Raw genomic sequence first — 19058 nt, 5'->3', positions numbered from 1 at the left:
CTCTGATTCATAGTATTGTCTATTCCAAAATGCGAAGTCAACATTCATTTTATTAGGACGAAGAAATCTATGTTTGAAGACATTTACAATTCTTACTTCTTCTAACTAGGATGACGACAAAGCCCCCCTCAATTCTTCCCCTTATCTTTTAGCTTCCACTTAACCCCATCAAACATTCGCAAATTAATTATCTTCTGTTTGAACTGAGATTCTCATTCAATTCACCTTATAGATTTAGATGATGATTTTGTGATATCATTTAGAGCTTGTTATCAATAATAATAACAAAAATATATTAACCTAAGTAATTTCTTATTTCAAGAAGAAATACGTTAATTGCTATAGAAGCATGGAGGGTTTGATCAGTTATGACTATAAAGCTAATTAGTAAATACCTACTATTTTCAGATATGTTTTTATTTCATAGGGATATATAAATAGAACATGTCATATTTCCATGACCTGATGGGATGTCAAAGGAATATGCTATATAAAGTAAACCATCCCAAGCCACATACCATAAATATTAATTATGCAGATTTCAGGTTTGTCATTATTATAAGTTTTAATTGCCAAGATCTGATTCATGGAAGTTTGTTTCTAGGCCTCAAATTCAGATAGTTAGTATAAGCTAAATGTAGAATTCTATAGCTTTAGAGAACTGTACTCAGCTTTAATCACATTTCTAAATTATAATAAATTACACTGGAATATTTGCTAATATAAACAATATTTGACATATCCAGGGAAATAGTATTTAAATAAGTTCAGTTGAGTAACATGTAACATTAAACCTTAACTACAATCTGTTAGTTGTGAATTGAATATTAGCTTTTTTATTGAATGTACTGTGTGCTAAGGTCTAAGTTTATTAATCATCTCATTAATCCTCAAAAACCCAATGGGGATATTTCTGTTCTACCATCTGAGTGGTACGCTCTCAACTGTGGATGATTTTGGCCCCTGGTAGACACTTCACAATGTTTAGGGACATTTTTTATTATCAAAACTGGACAAGACCTGGTACAAGTTGTACTGGCGTCAGGTGGGAAGAAGCCAAGGATGCTACTAAATAAACATCCCAGAAATACTGGAAATCTCACTCAAAACAAAAATTATCTAGTCTAAAATGTCAATAGTGCAGAGTTTGAGAAACCTGAGCCTACCAAGATGTTTACTGTAGTTTCATATCATTAAAACAAAGCCCAGCCATGAAATGATAAGACGGACAAAGCCAATTATTATGTATAAAGAGGAAGCATGGCTAAGAATCAAATAAAAGTTTTCTTTTTTTAAAAAATTTTTGACGTATAAAGGTATAACTAACATAAAATTAAATATATTTAGAGTGTACAAGTTGATGAATTGATATATATATATATATATATATATATATATATATATATATCCATTGTGAATGGATTCCTACAACTGAGTTAAATTAACACATCCAGCACCTCACATATGTACTTTTTGGTGGGAAAGGTGAGAAAGTTAATGATCCAGTCTCTTAGCAAGTTTCAAGTATCTAGTCTCTTAGCAACTTTCACATACAGTATAATCAACTTTCGTCACCACGTTATATGTTAGTTCCTCAGACTTGATCTTATAACTGAAAATGTGTACCCTTTTACCAGCCTCTCCCTATTTACTCTCACCTCTGACAACCGCAGTTCTATTCCGTTTTTATGAATTTGACATTTTTTGACATTTGCATATGAGAGATATCTTGCAGTATTTGTCTTTCTCTATCTGCCTTATTTCATTTAGTATAATGCCCTCCAAATTCATACATGTTGTACCAAATGGCAGCGTTTCTTTATTTTTTTAAGGCTGAAAAATATTCCCTGGTGTATTCACATATCCCACATTTTCGTGATCGATTCATCTATTGATGGACAGTTAGGTTATTTCCATAGCTTGGTGATCATGAATAATGTTGCAGTGAACACAGTAATACAGATACCTCTTTCAAATAACGATTTTGTTTCCTTTGGATATGTAAAGGTCAGATAATTAAGTTCTCAAACTCATCCTAGAAAAAGTGCTGCATACCTCATTGTTGAATATTACTACGGTCACCTTCGAAGTACTCCCCTTTGGAAGCTATGCACGGATGCCAGCACCTAATCCACCCTTCAAAGCAATTTTGGAACTCTTTATCTGGAATGGCCATCAGAGCTGTCATCGTATTACCCTTGATGTCCTGAATGTCATCAAAATGTCTTCATTTCAATATTTTCTTTACCTTTGGGTAAAGAAAGAAGTTTTGGGGACCAGATCAGAAGAGTATAGTAATTTGTTTACTGGCTAAAAACTCCCTTACAGACAGTGTTGTGGGAGCTAGTGCATTGTCATGATGCAAGAGTAATGAATTATTGGCAAAAAGTTCAGGCCATCTAATTTCTTCACGCAGCGTTTTCAGCACTTCCCAATAATAAACTTGGTTAACTGTCTAGTTGGTACAAATTCATAATGAATAATCCTCTGACAACAAAAATGGTTAGCAACATCTTTTTGACTCTTGATTTGGACTGATGGAACTTTTTTGGTCATGGAGAATTGGATGATTTCCATTGTGCAATTTGACGCTTTGTTTCAGGGTCATATTGGTACACCCATGTGTCATCACCAGTGATAACATCACCAAAAACATTGCCTTGCCTCTCCAAAAGGTCTTGACAAACTTTGACTCTCCTTTGCTTTTGTTCATTGGTGAACTCCTTCGGGACCATTTTTGCACACACTTTTCTCATTCCAAGATTTTCAGGTAAGATTTTCCTGTTTCTCTATCAATGTTTACTTGGTCTGCTATACTTCTCACAGTCAGCTGATGATTTTGACGCACAATTCAATGAATGTTTGCAATATTTTCATCAGTTCTGCTCATTACTGGCCGCCTTGACCTCTATTCATCAGTGACACATTCTCTCCCCTCAGAAAAACTTTTAATCCATTTGTGCACTGCTGTTTTCTTCATGGCATTTTCCCCATCAACTTGGACTAACATGTCCTTGATTTCACTTCGACTCTTGCCAAGTTTAACAAGATATTTAATCATTGTTCATTGCTCAGACATTCTCACGATGGCACACAAAAACATTCAGCAACAATAATGAACACAACTCAGCAAGACACTGCCACATGTCCACATGAACACAGCTGTGAGACCCTGACATACCAAGGTTATCAAACCTTACTGAGCTTTTTGTACAGTGCTGCCAATGTAGGTGTACGGTGGCAAGTTTGCAAACTCAATTGTCAGACCTCATATATGCATAAAGTCAGAAAAGAAAAGGATGATTTCATAAAATTAGAATGTTTTCTTTTAAGCTTCACTACATAGATGTTTCTTTTCATTTCTGTATGCTACTGATGTTTCCTTGACTTTGTGTCATTTTACAATTGAAGTCTGCAATCATATGTCATATGCATTTTATTAGTGCTTAAATACACTTCAGGACAAAATTTCTCTTCTAAGTATTATATGTAAGCATATGAGCCTATCTCTGTTCACAATTGTGTTTGCTCATCTTCGGTTATAGTCCTGTGAGGAAAAGGAAACCATGATTTATTTAATTTTTTTATTGAACCTTTGTCTGTTTTGATTCTATGAATATTTTTGAAAGATTGGATTTGAGTATGCAAAAGCAGTACTACTGAATGTTTTTGTGCTCTTTTTTTATATTTCAGTAAATTGAAGAAAGAGTTGAATACCTCTTTAACCTTCACCCCACTATAAAATAAAGATGTAAAATGTGTACTTTAAAACAAAATAGTTCTTTTTATCATGAATATAAAGTGGCTCTAATAAAAAATTGACTCATCCCTCTGCCAGAAAAAATGGTTTAAAATGAACATTTTCAAAATAAAATGTACATATATGTTCTAACAAATATTCTCCAGGATATATTTGGCATATATTGAAATTTATCAATGGGTTAATTAAGCTAACTTCCAAATATTTATTTTACAGATATTTATCTTGGAATATTCTCAAAAATTATTTATGAGGGAATTATTATTATTTACATACATACATGCATACACACACACATATATATTTGTGTCTATTAAATTACCGTCCTGCTTTCACAAATTTATTATTTTATGCACATTATCCTTATTTTTCTTATTCTGTCAGTATCTATTCTATGTTATCATCGTTAATTACTGAAAACCTTTTATAAATAAGTCAGAGAACAAGGAAAGGAAGGAAAGAAGGAAGGAAGGAAGGAAGGAAGGAAGGAAGGAAGGAAGGAAGGAAGGAAGGAAGGAAGGAAGGACAAGAGGAAGAAAGAAAAGAAGGAGGAAGAGAGGGAGGGCAGGAGGGAGGAAAGGGAGGAAATGTTTTGTAAATAAGACCTAATGGCCAGAAAATGCACATTCTAGACCATCAAGAATATTAAATTCTTGCTACAGGATCAGTAGATGTGTATGAGCCATGTTTTGGCCATCCTTTCATTTTCTGGCAATTAAGAGATTTAACAAAGGGAAGCATCAACTCTAGGAGCATGATCACAGTGCTTAGGTTGTAGGACTTTCAAGTCACAAGATGAGGAAAGCATGGACTCCTTCTCTAGCATAACCAGGACCTAGGTCATAAAAGCAATAAGATATGATATATCTTGGTTGCAGGCCTATCTCGCCAGCTCAGCATTCCCCTGTACAGGGGAGTTATAACACCTTCCCTGTTATGATCATTTTCCTAAGCACAGTTTTTATTTTTGATTGGCTACTTAAATGGTTTCTATAGTATTTAATGTGGCAGAACATTCTATATTGAAACACATTTTTCACTAGGTGTATGAAGATGATTTTTACTGCACGTAACACAAATCAAGTTGACAGTGGATTAAACAATGATAATAAGATGTGGGGAGAGATTCTGAGGTTGATTCATTGATACAACGATCAAGTATCTGGTGCTCTCCATATTTTCACCTCAGTGTGTTCCAATATCTTCATTCACATTTGTAAGATGACTTAGACAATATCACGTGCTCCCATGACACATCCCAAGGCACAAAGGAGAAAGCCTCCCTTCTTTTCTCTCATCCAGTGACATTCTAAGGAGGGTAATGGTACAGTTTATAATAATAGGAATGAGCAAAGTTTATTATTTGCAGAGAACTGGTTTACATAAGCCATAAGAATCATGTTTACTTCTCCAGTTTAAAGCCTACATAATAAGTAAGAAAAATCCTGATTTCCCTATATTCTAAAATTTGAAGTGATAGGGCACCATCCAAAAGAGAGAAGCCCTGATAAATCTTAGTGTATCTGTTATATTATATTGGAAAAAAAAAGCAATTCAAGTATGAAAATGTGCCTAAGAGAGAAACAATTCAATTGTAAGGTAATTCACTAACTAATGGCCCACTTATGTGAAAAAAGGATCTGCTAAACTTCTAGGTGCCTCTCTTAGAAAAATAATATAATAATAATAATTCCTTCAAAATTTAGAAATTTTCAGCAGTAGCCATCTTAATTACCCCAAAGTCCCTTGCTCTCTTTACTGCCCTTGTGTTACTTTAATCCACTGACATATAGTTAGTATGTGAACTCACATATTTTACATAAGTACACCAACAGAATTAAAAGATTTTTATTCTTCATATTGCAAGACTTTGAGCCATGGCTGAACTAGAGGAAAGTAAGAAGGAACTAGAACCACCAGAACTCAATACAATCAAGTCCAGTGCTCATACCACCATCCCTATTTTGAACAGAACATAAGTTTGCTTTATTTCTCTGCTAATAGTACATTCTGCTTGATCCTCATGTATGATACATGTGTTCTTGCTATTTAAGCCTAACCTGATCCTGACATGGCTTTATATACGACTATTGTGTATATATGAAATCACTACCAAATCTTCCCTAACTGTTGAGCATCTCAGATGAATTCGCCTGGCTCTAAAAGAATAGAGGGTCATAAAAATGGTGTAGTGATACATGTTATATAGCAATTCAGGCACTCCTCTCAATTTAAAGAACTGGCTGTTTAAGAGCTGCAGCTGCTTTTGAAGTTTGAATTTCCTGAGTGTGTCTGCCTCACGGATCCTCACCTAAGTTTGCCAAGTGACAGCAGATGTCAGACATGTCCCAGGAGAAGAATATTTGGCCAGTTTCTTCAATCTCTGAGTTGCCAGCTAGCTGTATGCTGCGGCTATAACCACCCCTGTCACTGCTGGTGGGTAAGAGTACAGAAAGGACTACAGACACACAACACTTCATTCCCAGGGAGGAACTTGGCTGCTGACATGTCTGTAGTCAGCTCCCCAGTGAACTCAGCTGGAACATGACTTGAATATTCCTTTGCTCCTCTTAAGCTTAAGGCCTCAAACCTAAAATCAGCTTTTAAAATCAGTCGGCTCTGATATTTACCCTGCCATCACTCTAGCTTACATTTGAGTGTCCAAATAAACAAGGGACAGTTACAGAAAGAAAACAGTGAGAAGATGAAGGCTTCTGGGATTCTTTTTAAGAGGGTAGAGTTCCTTGGTTATGTTACTTCACTTAGGAAGGAAATTATTTGAGAGAAATATTTTAAAAGAGAAGTACCTCAGAAAAAATGTAAAGTCATGAAGCAGAAAAAAAAAAATTGAGAAAAATTATTAGCAAAGAGAGACAGACAGACAGAGAGGAGAAGAAAGAGGTGGACATTCTATAATGATAACAGTTTTCTCCTCTTGGCTAAAACTAAAACTTTGCTTCTGAGGACTATGGAGGTATTGTTTCCTTAACTTTTACTGGGATTCCTTTTTATTAGGGATTTACAAAGTCAGAACTGAGATGTGCCAAAGACATGGCAAGTCAGTCTTGAATTCTTCCCAGAGGTTAGATTAGACAATATTAACCATTAGTACTAATGATTAACTCTTTGAATGTCACTTATTTTTTAGGAAAAGCATGACTACCTGGAATAGTGGTCAATATACTAAGACTCAGTTAATGAATGTAAGATTTCTTTCTGAACTACCTATATAATAACTTAGGTGTCACATTCCATCTGAGGGAAATGTTCCAAGTCATAAGTATTTTATCTGTAATAGATTGAACGCCTGTGTCCTGCCCCTCCCATCCTCAAATTGATATGTTGAAATCCTAAGTGCTAGTGCCATAGTATTAGAAGGTGAGGGCTTTGGGAGAAGATAAGGTCATGAGGGCAGAGCTTTCAAGAATAGGAAAGTGCCTTTATAAAACAGACCCCAGAGAGCTCTTGCCTTTTTCAACATGTGAGGACATCGTAAGACGATGGTTGTCTATGAACCAGGAAGCAGGCCTTCACCAATGAATCTGCTGGCACCTTGATCTTGAACTTCGAGCTTCCAGAACCATGAGAAATGTTTGTTGTTTAAGCTACCTTGTCTACCGTGTTTTGTTTTAGTAGCCTGAACAGACTAGGACAGTATTTCTGGGGGAAAGTAGCCTTGCAAATCTAAATCAGAGAAAGAATTATAAATGCAAACTCTAATATCAGAAATTATTTTGTATATTTGCTATTCAGCATGTATATCAAGTGCCACTTTACTTGGATTTTTAAAATATCAGTATTTAAAAAAAAACCTTCATCAATTAGAATATAATTGATGAATAATTATACTTAAGGTTCATTCCTAAGGATTTAATATGACAAAAATTGGTAGAAAACATGAGTGTTTTCTGTTTGCCCTGCAACAGCATTTTTTGACTTTTTTTCTTTTTACTGCAGCTCTTTATGAAGCCAACTGAGATATTTTTTCCCTAATATCCCACCATGAAATTTTAATATAGTTATACTGAATATCTGTTTAATATAGTATATACTGAATATACTGCATATATACCTATGCTTGTATGCAAAAATAAGAGTAAAAGATATACTATTTAGTTCACAGCATGGTTAAGAGTGACAGAATAACATTAAGAATGATAAAATCAAATTGTCAAGTTACAAGTAAAATTAAGACATAAAAGGTCATAATATTTAACTTCATAAATGTATTTGCTGAGTAATTTGAACGTACTTTATACACATATAAACTGACAATATAAAATTACTTATGAATATTAGCAATTTATATACAGTATTAATATAACAATCAGGTTTTTAAAATCATACAAAATTATTTCTCCAAGCAAAATTAAAACAATTAAAATAATGAATGAATTCCCTAAGAATTATTTTTAACGTCCTTACCTTTCAACTTTTGCTTAAAATGAGATAATAATGCATACCATAACTAACTGCAAGATATTCACTCAGATACTATGAACTTTTTTTTATCTGTTCAGCACTTGGTATAATTAATGATAGGTTGCATACATTTTATAGAATTAAAGGAAATATAAATTTGTTTTATTTAATTCTCAAAGTCCAAGTCCACGAAAATTCTCAAGATCAACATAAACCACCTGCACAAAGCAGTGATGCTAGCCTGTCTGCACATTCAGACCACCTCTCACCATCCTTTAATCACAGCCCTATATTTGCACTAATGCATCTTTCATAACTTAATGACAATGGTGTTCATGTCAAACCCAAGACAACAAAACAAGAATAATTAAATTATAAGGAATACAATGGTGTTGGTATATTAAGCTTCGGAGGCCAACCACGTATAAGTTTGTTTTTTCTCCAGACCTATTTTGTTTGTTTTCAGAGCTATTGCCCCATTGAGACTTACTATCTTAGAGTCATAGCTTCTTTTTAAGCTATAAAAATTATCTACTTCTGTTTGGTCACTTCAGAAAATGGGAATTAAGACACAAACTATTATTTTTCTCGATTATAATAACACAAATTAAAGCTTTGTGATACCAAAATATGGTCTATTATATAAAGATGACCATTGTACTCTTCTTTGTGTTCTACTATGTATTTTATTATTTCAACTTGGTAAAATAATATTTTTGTCAATCAGTTAATTTTTCAACTTCTCTACAATAGCTGAGTATTAAATAATTGGATCTCTATTTCAATAAAGAACTGCTTGAAATGATCTCTTTATTCTAGAAAATGGTGTGAATCAGAATTTGAGCAGCCTATCCTCCTGAATGCCAGTACAGCAATGCTCCTTTTATAAATGACTAAACATTAAAACAAGTAACTGCTTTCTTTCCAAACCTGAGTTACCATGAGGTTAATTATCCTTATCTTCATGCATCTCAAAAACTAACAAACATATAGGGAACTTCTCCATGTATAATAATAAGGAAGATATCTTTGCCTTGTGTATGTGTGTGTGTGCATGCACATTGGAGTTTGTATAACTAGTTGCATTTCAAATATAAGAAGAAAATAAAAATATCAGAAATAAATTAAAAATTAAATGATATTAATGGTGAAAATAATTCTCTCTCATACAATGAGAAGATTAAAATCTTTCCAACAAAATATTTGGATTTTTTTCCTGCATTTGCATAGATCATGAAGGATTTTTCTTAAATCATAGTAAATATGGTCTTAATGGTGATTTCATTTGTTTGCTTTCTTTTTTGTCTTTATATTTCGTTTTTAGGAAATATTATATAATGTTTGAGAAAATGTACGGGATGAGCACCTACAATTCAGAATGCAATTCCTTGAGCTATATAAGGACTATGACTTCAGTTAAAGGACAGAGCAAAACACAATATTTTTTGTACACTTCTGTAATATATCAGCTATACATCACATTGTGTGTTCACCACGCAGAGTCAGTTCTCCTTCCATCACTGTATATTTGATCCCCTTTACTCTCTTCTACTATCCACCTCCACCCTTAATCTCTGGTAACCACTCAAATATTGTCTGTGTCTATGTGTTTTTGTTTCTTCATTTGTTTGTCTTATTCCTTTGTTGTTTTCAGTGTCATATACAACATATCAGTGAAATCCTACGGTTCATTTATCTTTCAAGGGTGGGCAACCACAGCTGCAGACCTCGATCTGCAGTACATCTCACACATTTCAGCTTTTTCTTATCATGTCATGACTTTTCACCTGAATATTTTCACCCCAATAAACTTTAATTTAAAAAAAAGAAAGATAAATGAATCCAGCATAAAGGCCATGGCAAAAAAAAAAAGAGAAAAGGAAATTTGTGAAGACATCACTGCAGCTACCTCAGCAGGCATAATAACCTTGCACTTTATGCAAAATACCATTCTCTCTCATATTGAAAATGCAGCTTTTATGTGGGTTCAGGATTACTATGAGAAAGGCATACCATATACTCTAATATGATTGGAGAAAAAAGAAATTAATTACATGACAAAGCAAAAGGAAAGTGAAGAATCTATAGCTGGAGAATTTAATGCCAGCAAAGGGTGGTTTGAAAATTTTCAAAAGAGGATTGGCTTAAAAAAATGGCAAGATAACAGGAAAAGCAGCTTCTGCTGACCAAGAGGCCATGGATGAGTTCCCATACACCATTAAGAAAATCACTGAGAAAAAAAGTTATCTGCCTGAACAGGTTTTTAGTGCAGAAAAAAGGGCCCTATTCTGGAAAAAGAAGGCCACAAAGGACATCTATTAGTAAGGAAGAGAAGTGAACATGAGGATTTAAGACAGAAGGGATAGGCTACTGCTTTGTGCAAATGCAGTCAGGTTCATGATCAGGAATCCCCTCATCTATAAAGCTGCAAACTCTCAAGGCTTGAAGGGAAAAAGATAAACACCAGCTGCCCGTCGTTGGTTGTACAACAAACAAGGAGGCCTGGACAAGGAGAATTCTCTTTTTGGATTGGTTCCACCAATGCTTTGTCCCTGAAATCAGGAAGTACTTTGCCAGTAAGGCAAAGGTTTTTTTTTGTTGTTGTTTGTTTTTTACGTTTTTTTTTTAATATTGGACAATGCTCCTGGCCCTCACAGAACCCCAATGTATTAATCCAGGAAGGCATCAAAGTGACCTACTTGCCCCAGACACACTGTCTCTCATTCAGCCTCTAGTTCGGGATCATAAGGACCTAAAGGCTCATTACACATGGCAGTCTATGGAAAGGATTGTCCACTGTATGGAAGAGAACCCTGATAATGAGGACATCGTGAAAGTCCGGAAGGGTTACACCACTGAAGATGCCATTGCTGTTATAAAAAAAGTCGTGAAAGCCATCAAATCTCAGACAATAAATTCCTTTTGGAGAAAACTGTGTCTCGATGCTGTTCACGACTTCGTAGGACTTATGGGAGAGCCAATCAAGGAAATAATGAAATAACATTTCCCTAATGACTAATGATTTTAGCACTTTTATATATATATATCTTTTAGCACTTTTATTCACATACCTTTTTTTAAGTGCCCATTCAACTGTTTGGGATTCTTTTTTCTAATTTTGTCTTTTTATTATCGACTTCAAAAGTATAAAAATATATGTGCCTATTCCTAAATAACTCTTACATTAAAAAATAAATTAGGAAGTACTTTAGTTTAAATTAAACATAAAATATTTTTAAATTTGTGAAATGTAAGTGAAAGAGTAAATTAAAATTGTATTAGTAAATATTGGTTTAATATAAATTATCCAAGTTTCTACGTTAAATTTCTGGAAATGAAGAGTAAATAAAATCCAAAGTTAATGTGATACAATAAGTAAACAGAAAAGATGAGAAAATAAAATAAAATGGAACACAATTATTTTCTCTGAAAATGTTAATAAATTTGACAGTGCCTTTAGAAGACTAAGAAAGAAAGGCAATTGAAAATTGTACTCATCAAAATACACTGTTAGGAAATTGAGAGGCATGTCAGAGACTGGAAGAACATATTTGGAAAACATATATTTAATAAATGTCTGGTATCAGACTCTATGAATCTATAACAAAAAGACAAAAATTAAAAAAAAAAAAATTAAATGACCCAATGAATTGAATATGTACTTTTAAAAGATATATGAATAACAAATAAATATACAAATACTAAAATCATTAGTCATTACAAAAATGCAAGTTCAAACAATAATGTTATATCACTATATATCCTTCAGAATTGCAAAGCTTATAAATATACATAACATCAAATGTTAGTGAATGTGTAGAACAACCAGAATGATTATATATTGCTAGTGAGAATGTAAAATTTTAGAAATGCTTTGGAACTGATCTTGTCAGTACCTTAGAAGTTATGATACATTCTTATATTTTGACCAAGGGTTGTTATGTGTAGGTATTTACACAAGATAAATGAAAATAATCATTTTATTCATAATAGCCAATACTGGAATCAATGAAAATATCCGTGTGTAGGAGAACAAACATACATACACTCTGGCATATTCAAACAATGGCACACACACAGTGATTTAAAAAAATAAAAAAAGAAAAGACTGCTACATGAAACAACATAGGCCAATGAGAAAATTTTACAGATATTATGCTAAAGTAAAAGAGTCAGGCATTAAAGATATACTGTATGTATATAAAGATATACAATATACAGCTCTATTGTACTTGATATATTCTCTGTTGCGTGAGATACACTTGGAAAATACAGTTCTTTTTTGCCTGATGCTTTACAATGAATTCCCATTTTATTTTCAATCCCCATAGACTCAAAATAAATATTCAATAAATCCATTTTATCTGTCTCTGGGCAAGAGTCCTTTACAAAATTAAAGAGTCTTTGTCAAATGTTGATGTAAACCAGAAGCTGTTGTTAGTTTACATGCCTCCAAGGAATGCTACTGATAGGCTAACAAAAAGGATGATATATGCTGAATGGCACCCAACAGAAGTGATAATATTCACTCTAAGTTGACAGAATAACATGCACAATCATACGATGAAGAGCATTTTACTAGGGAATAAAATATTGAAAAATTCTGTATCCATCATGAAAAAAAAAATTGCAGAAAAGAAAAAAATTGGAGAAATAATTGTTTCTCTATGACTTAACTAGATGGTTTAGAGAAAACTCTAAATCAGCATAATGCCTGAATTAACACTGTAATGAGGGTATATTTTTAAAAGAATGTTTAATTAATTCTAAAATTCTGTGGGAAAACTCTGAGTTTAATATCTTCAATGTTTATATAATTTATAAAAAAGAAGCAGAGTGGCAAATTAGAAGTTTTAAAAAACGGAGGCCATTTATAAACTGCAATATAAAAAAGTAATTCCACCATTTTGAAAAATAAGATGTTATTAGGATATAAAAAGTTAAATTGAAAATGAATAATAAATCAGTATACTAATTGTCAATGGTGTTTTAAAAAATGATTCAGAATACCATTCAAGAAGTAAGAAAATAAACTACTTCCTACCAGAAATCTAGAAACATTGGACTTGTAAGGCTGATGGCATACTTTTAAACATTTAACAATCTAGTTTAGTTTATTATTTTATAGTTTATTTATTTTTTTTATTTTTTATTTTTTCTCTTTCTTTCCTTTTGTTGTTCCTTTCCACTACTGCCTAACTTAATTGCTCTGTTTTCCCAAGGCTACATGCATACTTCATTAATCTAGCTGAAAGTCAGAACACTAACTTGAAAAAAGACTGTTTCAGCCCATGGACATCAGTACTTCAGGGTCCCATAAAACCTTAACTCAAAAGGACTAACCAGAGCATAGGAGGAATTCTCCGAATATCAGCACCCAGGAATCATTTCTTGACTAACCTCCCTTTCCTTCGTTCTGCTTCTCCTTGTATGCCTATAAAACCTTCAGGCTGTTCTAAGAAAGGAAAAGGTGGTCTTTGAGACTACAGTCTCCATCTTTCCTGAAAGACGGCATTTTCAAATAAACCTACTTTTCTTTCCACCAAATGTTTCTCAGTCATTGGCTCAAGAGCAGCAAGCAGCTTAATCTGAGTTCGGTAACAGACTGTCCTGGAAAATCAGTGTGAACAGCTTATAAAATAAGACTGCTAAGTCAAACAAAAGTAGAGCTAGATATGAAAAAAAAAGCCAAATTGCTGATTGCCTTGAAACAACAAATTGCCTTTGAAATGGGAAATTCTTGACCAGCCAAAGGTAAGGTTTTTGAACTTAACTTTTTGTTTTTCTTTACAAGAAAGAAAAAAAAAAAAAGGAAAAAAAAGGAGGGAGGGAGGCAGGGACAGGGGAGGAGAGAGAGAGAGAGAGAAAGAGAGAGAGGAAGGAAGGAAGGAAGGAAGGAAGGAAGGAAGGAAGGAAGGAAGGAAGGAAGGAAGGAAGGAAGGAAGAAAATGGAAGGAAATGGAAGGAAGGAAGGGAAATAATTAATTTAACAGTGAAATCATATGTCAGTACCGAGTAATGGATTTGTGAACTCAGTCATTTTTCAAACTGAAGCTGAATAAATCATCATTTTTTTTATGGAGAGAGTTTTGAAGACATTTGAGTACTTTAAGAGGCTCAGCTCAACTGAGGGCCCCAGATGATCTTTGATTTGTTGGGTATTCTAATAGGCTATTGTATTCTATTACTCATTTAAAACATCAGAAGAGTAATAGTTGTCTATGATCCCATGGACTGTCAAATAATACTTGTGAAAATGGTATAATTTTACTAATTAGAAAATGTAATACATTTGTACTAAGAATCATCAAATTCTCGATTATGTTAGATTTGTTTGGATCATTTTATCATACAGCCATAGAAATATATGTGGGACAAAATTTACGCAAGAATTGTCCAAGGATATATCCCCTTTCAAAAATAAAGACAGAGAATAAGGTTATCAAAGTAAGTATATACAGTTTAAAAGTCTTTTAATTTTTTTAATGCCAAAAGAATAAGGATTTATTATTTTATCAACATATATTTATCAGTCCCTGCCCTTGGTCAAGTCTCAAGAAGTAGCAAGGGGTTGAATCATTGTATAATTTGAAAAACTCTATAGGTTTCCAAAATGGTAACAATGTATTTAATGTTGTTTGTTTGGCTAGAATAACTTTACCAATGAACAAACAATACCTGGAGCTTAATTTTCCACAATAATATAGATTCTTGGGTTCTGCTTGCTCTTCACCTTCTCCCAGTATGTCCACTCACATAATGGATGTAAGGCTGTGTATTTTCATCAGCCTTCATCCTGCCCTCTCTCTATAGACTTTTGAGGACTGCCAGACAGTGCTCCCTGATCTAAGTTACAGTTCTGAATAATCACTAATAAGCTGGGGGAATATTAGCAATTCACTAAAGCACTGTATTCCTAAGGTTCTTACACATTTCACAAGAAATTGAACTAAATTATTGTAAAGTTCATTCCAAGATCTCTATTACCTTGAAACATCCCTTAAATATCTAGTCAAAGACTCACCTTCTTCTATGATCTTTAAACTAGTGGCTATTGCGCCACTATATCTTTTCTTGAGGCACAATTTTCGGCACACTATATGATATTGTGTGTAGACACAATGATATTTTGTTCAAAAAAACAAAACAAAACAAAAGGTAGTTGTCTTAATCACTCATCCCCAGAATATGTTCATCACCTATTCTACAAAATGCATTTCAATAAAATACTTCAAAGAGTTTGTGTTGAGAATTACTTTGGGCAACTAATTTTTATGTTAAAATATTAATGCAATAAAATCTTAAATCAGAAATGTGTGTCACAATAAAAAAACATCCTTTTATTATATTAAAACTGGTCTGAAACAGGAAAAGAAAAAAATCTCTGCAGCAATAAGGTCCTGGGAAAGCGTAACAGACTGTCTGAGCTTCGGAGAAGAGAGCCAGTTTACAAGAAGTGAGAAAGACACTTCTTGTATTAGGAAAAGGCAAGAGAGCAGAGAGAGCAGAACAGCTGTGAAGCAGGTGGCAAAACAGCCTCAGAGGGTTTTAAAATAATAATGACAATTTTGAATCAGGTCTTAATATCAATGAGGATCTAAACCACTAGTGAGTTTGAGGATAGGGCGATCATGCTTTTCTTTTTATTCATGAGCAGAGGCCAGTAATATTATTTGTTTGAACAAGCTAAAAAACAAGTTAGGTAAATAATAGGAAAGAAAATTAAAATAGTCCATCCCTAGGATTGTTTCTCGAATACCGCTCTTCTGTTTTTTTGTTTAATGATACAATATGTATTTTTGTTCATATATCCCCTAGCATTGCGTGGACCATTAAGTGTCATAGAATTTTATTTGCCATATCTATAAAACATTCCCTGATATGGAGAATAATTCCCCACTATATAAGATTTTTACAAAGAATAATAGGAAAAGCACATCCTGAATCTAAATGATTGCTATCAATTTCTCAGTTCAAAGAGTGACAAGCTAAAACTATCATTATAGTGTTTAGTTATTATGGTTGGTTTTGTTTTTTCTTTTCTTTTCTGACTTAAAGATTTGAACAGGCTTTTTTGAAACTCTTTATAAGCAGTGATGTCAAGTAGATAAGAACATACAGTCTTAGTGTATTCCTTTTAAAATAGCATAACTTTTAAGTTTAAATTGTAAACTGTGAAGAATTAGTTTAATGTTGAACACTTTACAGTCGAAAGGGATGTTTATTAGAGACATTTAGCATTGGAAGAGAACTATAATCAAGAGAAAAGTCATCTGTCCACTGAATGCTACTTGATTATGTTAAAAACAAACAGCTTTGAGTGCTGACACAGTTAGGTCAGTGCTGTTTCTTTCCTTTCATTGCCAGTTAATTGCAATAGAATCCTTCTGTTATTTTCACACCCCCCTGCTAAGAAAACATGTTTTTGATATGTAAAATATCAGTTGCTCTGCACTTTTTTGTGGATTATTAAATATTAATCTGTCAAGAACTTTGGATAAGATATAATAAGAGCTTTTCATCCTGTATTTTTAAGGAATTGTAACTGAAATAACAGGAGCAATGAGAGTAACCAATAATGGAATTAAAAACATTCTAAATTTTATTTTTCCAAATCTGGATATTTTCTGATATCTAAGTGTCATGTCATCATGATCATTTTCTAAGATTCTGCCAGATGAATGATCACTGCATTTTGTTAAATTACACTGGGCCTCCAGGAACCACATTTATCAGAAGTAATGGCTCCTGGTATTGGGAGCATGTAGAAAGAATCCTAGAGAATCAAACATTTCTACCTCAATTTAATTGTAACCGGTAGTATACACGTATATTATATTATTAATTAATCTGAACATTTATATATTGTCATCATTGCTTTTATCATATTATAATGTCTTCCAGAGATATATTTAATGAACTCTGAAAAATATAACTTAACCTTCAATACTTACTTAAATGCAGCCTTTCTTAAGTGTTATGTGACCTTTATATAACACACCAAGGGTAGAATTAATACGTTGTCTTATATTCCCACTTGACATTTTTCATGCTTCTAATCACAGATTTTGCTTAGATACCAATGAGTTCTACAATACTATGTGTCTTCTGGAATCATCTCGACTTGGCAAACATATCGTCATTCAAGCTAATAATTAATACAGCTTATTTTGGGAAAGCTAATTATTTTGATATAATTGTAAACTTTCCCCTCATTTGTTTTATCATGCGGTCTCTCTCTCCCTCTCTTTCCCTGTTTTTCTTTATATCTCTCTCTCCCCACCTCCCTCAATAAATACATACACATTGTTAAAAAAACAAGACAATAGACCCAAAATGGACTCACTTATACTAAGCCCCACATCACCAAACCAAGACTTAATTACAGTTTCAACTCTTCCAGCAAGGGAATCTTAAACCAGTCAGTCAGGAATCTCCCGATAGCACTGGATAGGTCTTTGCCTGACAGATCCCCACCGTCCTCTACAGAAAAGTAACCTTACAATAATCATTCTTCATTTTTCTTTTAACCTAGTATAACTTCCTTATTCCTTCTACCTATAAAAGTCTCATTTTGTAAAGCTCCTTAGAGTGTTTATCTGTTAGATTGGATGCTGTCCAATTCAAATTGATTTTTGCTCAAATAAACTCTATAAATTTGTAATATTCCTCAGTTTATCTTTTAATAGTTCTGGTGTCAGAAGAGGGAACAAAAGGAGAATGTTGACAGCCCCTAGGAGCAAGAGGAAACCAGACATAAGTATCTGCTGAGGCATTTGAGCTCATTGCTTTCTTGCTGTCTCTGGAGGTAGTGGGTGAGGCCCTCTTGAATCCTAGCTCAGCAACTTTTTTTTTTTTTTTTTTTTTTTTTTTAACAATGAGACTTATACAGCTTTAAATAACTGTGAAAAGTCATACTTGGGCAGGCTGATGCATTCTCCATCTCGGCAGAATGCAAACACTACTCTGAAAAGCCCCCTCCTAAGACTTGGAATTGAGTCACCCTGCACTTACATCCCGATGCCCTCAAGAGCTGAGCCCTGGCTGTGTGGCAGTTGGTTTTACCCTCTGTCCACTGATACCCACATAGCAGTAGACTGAACACAAGTCTACCTGGACAGGCTGCCCTTACACACTGGCCCCTTCCCTCCTACAAAAGAGAGTTCACAGGATTAAGGATCTTTCTGAGAAATAAGTTCTGTCTCAACTTCACTTAGCTTCCATTAAGTCTGCTGAAATCAAGGTTATACTTATTAAATACGATATTCTGTTAATGTCTGTTCCTCTCCCCACAGACATCTCCTCACCACCTACATAATCTTTAGGCCATAGCACTCCCTTTTTTTTGAGGATGGAGAGATAGAGAAACACTCTCCATCACGGACCTGGGAGGCACTTCTTGTGGATGTCTCAGAAGACCCTGCAGTGACAGCAGTTTTTCTCCGGCAAAGTGAATGCCTGGTATTTTGTTTTCCACCTTCTTGTGCCACCAGAGTCCAGTAATTAAGCCACGTTCAGTCTTTGGGAACAAGTCCATGTTGCATCAGAACTCCTCATTCATGGGCTTCTAACAGTACACACCCCTTCCTTTTATTTATAGAACAGTATATGTGAATTCATTTGGACAGAAGGAAGTGGCTGGCCACTTTGCCTGCTTCTCTGTGTAACAGGTTCCCTTCTATTGGTCACAATCAATCAATAATCCAAAAGGCAATTACAGTCTTCCACATTCCACAGAGCTGCACTCTCCAGAAGTCACTTTGCAAATCATGTTGATCAATTTGGATCCAAAAGAGAGCGGATGCAGTGGCCTACCCAACTTAGGAGTCTGTTCTACATATTTCCCCTAAAAACACCATTGAGAACAAAAGAGAAA

The sequence above is a fragment of the Rhinolophus sinicus genome, linkage group LG04 (genome assembly GCF_036562045.2).
Source record: "Rhinolophus sinicus isolate RSC01 linkage group LG04, ASM3656204v1, whole genome shotgun sequence".
NCBI lineage: Eukaryota > Metazoa > Chordata > Mammalia > Chiroptera > Rhinolophidae > Rhinolophus > Rhinolophus sinicus.
Note: the sequence above shows the minus strand (reverse complement) of the source record.